This window comes from Eurosta solidaginis, chromosome 2 (genome assembly GCF_040869045.1).
Source record: "Eurosta solidaginis isolate ZX-2024a chromosome 2, ASM4086904v1, whole genome shotgun sequence".
Lineage (NCBI taxonomy): Eukaryota > Metazoa > Arthropoda > Insecta > Diptera > Tephritidae > Eurosta > Eurosta solidaginis.
In genome coordinates, this window is record NC_090320.1 from 196,620,001 (window position 1) to 196,626,437 (window position 6,437).

Genomic DNA, 6,437 nt, shown 5'->3' on the forward strand with positions numbered 1-6,437 from the left:
CCGGCTGCGTATTTGACCAAACCCACTTCTTTGTAGAGTTTGAAACTTATGTAGATAAAGTACTATCTCCATTTTTCGAATTTAGCCCCCAAAAAATAGATATCGGATTTCGAAGGAAATTCTACATTTCGAAATTTTTGCCCCTATTACCGTTTACAACTCAACTCTGGTTGGGTTGAAATTTCGCAATTTGGTATCACAGATTACAACTCAACCTGTCAAAAAAAAATGTCAGTTGAGTTGTCTCGTCTAACAACTTTTTGTGGCATTACCGTTTACAACGTTGTGTTAGTGTAGTTGTCAAACGCGTCAGAATCTTATAACTGATTACTAGCAGTTGTCTCATACAATTTTGCAGTTGTTTTGAAAAAATGCAACGTTTTAGAAGACGGTTCACCACCTAATTTTTAACAAAAATTTTCAAAGTTGGTATCAAAAGACGCGTTTCGACCTCCGATTTAATGCCCCTATTACCGTTTACAACTCAACTTAGTTGGGTTGTAATTAAAACAACTCAACTTTAAGACAACTCAACTCCTGTTTGGTATTACGAATTACAACTTATTTCAGTTGAAATTGAATTGAGTTGCCAACTTCAGAAAGTGATGATTTGACAGATAAATAAACAGCTGATCAATTTGTGGCAGAAATTTAAGCATTTTCAAATGTGATTTTTTTATTAATATTATATGAAATCTATTTTATAATGACAAAAATGTTGGTGATTGACATTTCGCGAATACGGAAAACATTCGCGTGATCATTCCAATCCCTTGGAACTACCAAGCACCAAGTAAGAAAATGTTTAAGTGGCAAACAAATAATGAGTTTCATATGAAGTTATTTTGCAGATTTGAAAGGAAGCATTTTACTCAGTACTAAACAAAATTAAGGACCATTTCCGCATACGCGTTCGTATTTTAAAATTATGCGCCATACTCCGATTCCTTGCTGACGGCAGCTATCAAATATGATGTGGAAATGATTTTGGTGTTGGACTGGTTTTAGATATTATTGAGGAGAATATTTGTGCGAAGTAGATTAAAACCCAAACAGAAAAAACTGTATTTTACTCAAATAGCATTCCCAGGAGTAGTGATAAGTATCAATGGGACTCGCATAATTATTTCACCTATTTTGGCTGCATCCGAACTGCGGCCAGCCTCGTCCAACTAAGGTCAAAAAGTTATTCAATGTAATTCGTTTAAACTTTGTTTTTTCTAGAAATGTGTACAAAATTGTTGATTATTGTTTGATTAAAAAAGGTTTAACTACCGGCTTTAAATGTTTTGCTTTTTTTTTGGTAACGTTTTATAAGCCCGTGCACCATCTAACTCTTATCAAAGGTGGTATCAAAAGACGGGTTTCCATCTCCGTTTTTAGGATTCGAGAGTGGAAATTAAAAATTTTATTTCTTTTGAAAGATATTTACAAAGACCCACAAAATGGCCCGAGAGGGTACGAAATATGTGGCCCGTTCCACAGTTTTTTTTTGCACAGAACATCTTTTTGCGTTGGCGGCCTTTGGCCGCGATTCGTAAAAATAACTCTGGTTGAGTCCAACACCTTTCTGCATAGCTGTGTACAAAAAATCTGGCAAAATACAACAACCACATGAAATTAGATTTTATTAGAAATAAAATTTTTAATTTTTGTGGTAATTCTTTACGACAGCATGACACTGCTAATACGTGTCCAAAAATATCGAGAGAGGTATTAAACGATGCGTCTTGGCATCAGTATTAATAATCCGAAGGCGGAAAATAAAAATTTTAACTCCTTCAAAAGATATTAAACAAAAACCGAAAAAAGACAACAACATTACAACAACCACATGAAAATCGCCAACTTCAACTACAAATATCTCCGGACAAGAGATAAAATGTTTCTTTTCCGCCTTAGGATTATTGTTCTCGAGATTAATACGCGTCTCGATATTTTTGGACGCGTATTAGCAGTGCCATGCTGTCGCAAAGAATTACAATTTTTGTTTTCGGATTCTTAAATCGGAGGTCGAAACGTGTCTTTTGATATCAACTTTGAACATCTTTGTTAAAAATTAAGTGGTGAACCGTCTTCTAAAACGTAACATTTTTTCAAAACAACTGCAAAATTGCATGAGACAACTGCTAGTAAGCAGTTGTAAGATTTTGACGTCTTTGACAACTACACCAACACAAGGTTGTAAACGGCAATGCCACAAAAAGTTGTAAGACTAGACAACTCAACCGAAATTTTTTTTGACAGGTTGAGTTGTAATCTGTAATACCAAATTGCGAAATTTCAACTCAACCAGAGTTGAGTTGTAAACGGTAATAGGGGCATAAGAATCCGAAAACAAAAATTAAAAATTTAATTCTGTCACATCATTTCGGTTCGAATTTTCATGTGATTGTATTTTGCCAGATTTTTTGTACATACTAATGCGTTGGACCCACTCAGGGCTAACCCAGCGGGTCAGGGGGTTAGAATATACCCGCGGTAGGTATGCCTGTCGTAAGAGGTGACTAAAATACCGGATTGGCCTAAAGGTTTAATGTGGCCATATAAATCGTTCCCGAGATGGTCGGGCCAGCACCTTAATGATGCTGTGTTACCGGAGCGTACCGGATCTGTAAACGGCAAAGGACCATCACATCGATCACTCCCTAAACCTTCGGGGAGCAACCGTATCGCTACAACAACAACAACAACAACCCACTCAGAGTTATTTTTACAAATCGCGGCCAAAGACCGCCAACGCAGAAAGATGTTCTGTGCAAAAAAACTGTGGATCGGGCCTCATATTTCGGACCCTCGGGCAATTTTGTGGGTTGTTATAAATACTTGTCGACAGAAATTTTTGATTCCCGCTTTCGGATCCTGAAAACGGGGGTCAAAACGTGTCTTTTGATACCACCTTTTATAAAAGTTAGATGGTGCACGGTCTCATAAAACATTACCGAATAAAAACAAAAAATTGAAAGCCGTTAGTTAAACCTTTTTTAATCAAGCAATAATCAATTTTGTACAGATTTATAGAAAAAACAACGTTTAAACGAAGGATTACATTGAATAACTTTATGGAGCGACATTCCGAAGTTGGACGAGGCTGGTCGCAGTTCGGATGCAGCCAAAATAGATGAAATTATGCGAACGTGAGTCCAATCGATACTACTCACTACTCCTGGGAGTCCTGTTTTATAGCAAAATACAATTTTTGCTGTTTGGGTTTAATCGACTTCGCACAAATATGTTCCTCAATAAGATCTAAAACCAGTCCAACACCAAAATAATTTCCGAAGCATTTTTGATAGGTGCCATCAGAAAGGAATCTGAGTGTGGCGCATAATTTTAAAATAGGGATAAAGCCTTCCCTCGAACGCGTTTGCGGAAATGGTCCTTAATTGTGTTTAGTAATGAGCAAAATGCTTCCTTCAAATCTACAAAATAACTTCATTTGAAGCTCATCATTTGTCACTTAAACATTTTCTTACTTGGTGCTTGGCAGTTCTAAGGGATTGGAAAGATCACGCGAATGTTTTTCGTATTCGCGACATAGCAGTCGCCAACATTTTCGCCATTATAAAATATGTAGATTTCATATAATATCCGTTTTGCTTTTAATAACAAAATCACGTTTGCAAATGCTTAAATTTCCGCCACAAATTGACAGCTGTTCATTTAGCTGTCAAATCATTACTTTCTGAAGTTGGCAACTCAATTCAACTTCAACTGAAATAAGTTGTAACTCGTAATACCAAACGGGAGTTGAGTTGTCTTAAAGTTAAGTTGTTTTAATTACAACGCAACAAAGTTGAGTTGTAAACGGTAATAGGGGCATTTATTTTTCTTTTTAACGCCTTCAGCATATTAAAAAAGTAAAAATGTGGTCGCGGGCCACCTTTTCCTTTCATTTGAATGGCTGAATTCTTTTTTTGAAAAATTACAGTACGAGCAATTACAGTGCAGAGTATTTGCAGACATGAAAGTAGCAGCCATTATCATGTGACTATCTGATGCCCCTATTACCGTTTACAACTCAACTCTGGTTGAGTTGAAATTTCGCAATTTGGTATTACAGATTACAACTCAACCTGTCAAAAAAAATTTCGGTTGAGTTGTCTAGTCTTACAACTTTTTGTGGCATTGCCGTTTACAACCTTGTGTTGGTGTAGTTGTCAAAGACGTCAAAATCTTACAACTGCTTACTAGCAGTTGTCTCATGCAATTTTGCAGTTATTTTGAAAAAATGTTATGTTTTAGAAGACGGTTCACCGCCTAATTTTTAACAAAGATGTTCAAAGTTGATATCAAAAGACACGTTTCGACCTCCGATTTAAGCATCGGAAAACAAAAATTGTAATTCTTTGCGACAGCATGGCACTGCTAATACGCGTCCAAAAATATCGAGACGCGTATTAATCTCGAGAACAATAATCCGAAGGCGGAAAAGAAACATTTTATCTCTTGTCCGGAGATATTTGTAGTTGAAGTTGGCGATTTTCATGTGGTTGTTGTAATGTTGTTGTCTTTTTTCGGTTTTTGTTTAATATCTTTTGAAGGAGTTAAAATTTTTATTTTCCACCTTCGGATTATTAATACTGATGCCAAGACGCATCGTTTAATACCTCTCTCGATATTTTTGGACACGTACATATTAGCAGTGTCATGCTGTCGTAAAGAGTTACCACAAAAATTAAAAATTTTATTTCTAATAAAATCTAATTTCATGTGGTTTGCCAGATTTTTTGTACACAGCTATGCAGAAAGGTGTTGGACCCAACCAGAGTTATTTTTACGAATCGCGGCCAAAGGCCGTCAACGCAGAACGATGTTCTGTGCAAAAAAACTGTGGAACGGGCCTCATATTTCGTACCCTCTCGGGCCGTTTTGTGGGTCTTTGTAAATATCTTTCAAAAGAAATAAAATTTTTAGTTTCCGCTCTCGAATCCTAAAAACGGAGATGGAAACCCGTCTTTTGATACCACCTTTGATAAGAGTTAGATGGTGCACGGGCTTATAAAACGTTACCAAAAAAAAAAGCAAAACATTTAAAGCCGGTAGTTAAACCTTTTTTAATCAAACAATAATCAACAATTTTGTACACATTTCTAGAAAAAACAACGTTTAAACGAATTACATTGAACAACTTTTTGACTTTAGTTGGACGAGGCTGGCCGCAGTTCGGATGCAGCCAAAATAGGTGAAATAATTATGCGAGTCCCATTGATACTTACACTACTCCTGGGTATCCTATTTGAGTAAAATACAGTTTTTTCTGTTTGGGTTTTAATCTACTTCGCACAAATATTCTCCTCAATAATATCTAAAACCAGTCCAACACCAAAATCATTTCCACATCATATTTGATAGCTGCCGTCAGCAAGGAATCGGAGTATGGCGCATAATTTTAAAATACGAACGCGTATGCGGAAATGGTCCTTAATTTTGTTTAGTACTGAGTAAAATTCTTCCTTTCAAATCTGCAAAATAACTTCATATGAAACTCATTATTTGTTTGTCACTTAAACATTTTCTTACTTGGTGCTTGGTAGTTCCAAGGGATTGGAATGATCACGCGAATGTTTTCCGTATTCGCGAAATGTCAATCACCAACATTTTTGTCATTATAAAATAGATTTCATATAATATTAATAAAAAAAAAAACACATTTGAAAATGCTTAAATTTCTGCCACAAATTGATCAGCTGTTTATTTATCTGTCAAATCATCACTTTCTGAAGTTGGCAACTCAATTCAATTTCAACTGAAATAAGTTGTAATTCGTAATACCAAACAGGAGTTGAGTTGTCTTAAAGTTGAGTTGTTTTAATTACAACCCAACTAAGTTGAGTTGTAAACGGTAATAGGGGCAGTAATACCAAACCGGAGTTGAGTTGTCTTAAAGTTGAGTTGTTTTAATTACAACCCAACTAAGTTGAGTTGTAAACGGTAATAGGGGCATGAATTTTCTCCTCGTATATCAGCTGTTATACTAAATTTCTCAAAAAAAAGAATTCAACCCTTCAAATAAGGGGAAAAGAGCGGACCACGGCCACATTTTTACTTTTTTAATTTCCTGAACGCGTTAACAAAAAAAAATAAAATTTCGAAATGTAGAATTTCGAACTTCGAAAGCCGATATCTGTTTTTTGGAGGCTAACTTCGAAAAACGGAGATAGTACTTTTTATACTTAAGCCTCAATCTCCTAAAAAAAGTTGGTTTGGTGCAATACCCAGAAAAAAAGTTGATTTTATCGCATCAAAGTGTTATGAAATGCTATCACTTTGTTAATTTGTTTGTGTTGTAGCGCTACAACAACTTTGTTCCACGAAAAATATTGGGCTTTTTAAATCATGCATATTGAAATCTGCCTCTACGAACACTTACCATTTACCGTCTTTGTTTGGAGAGTCCTAGCGCAACCAATAATTAACACAATTTGAAAAATAAT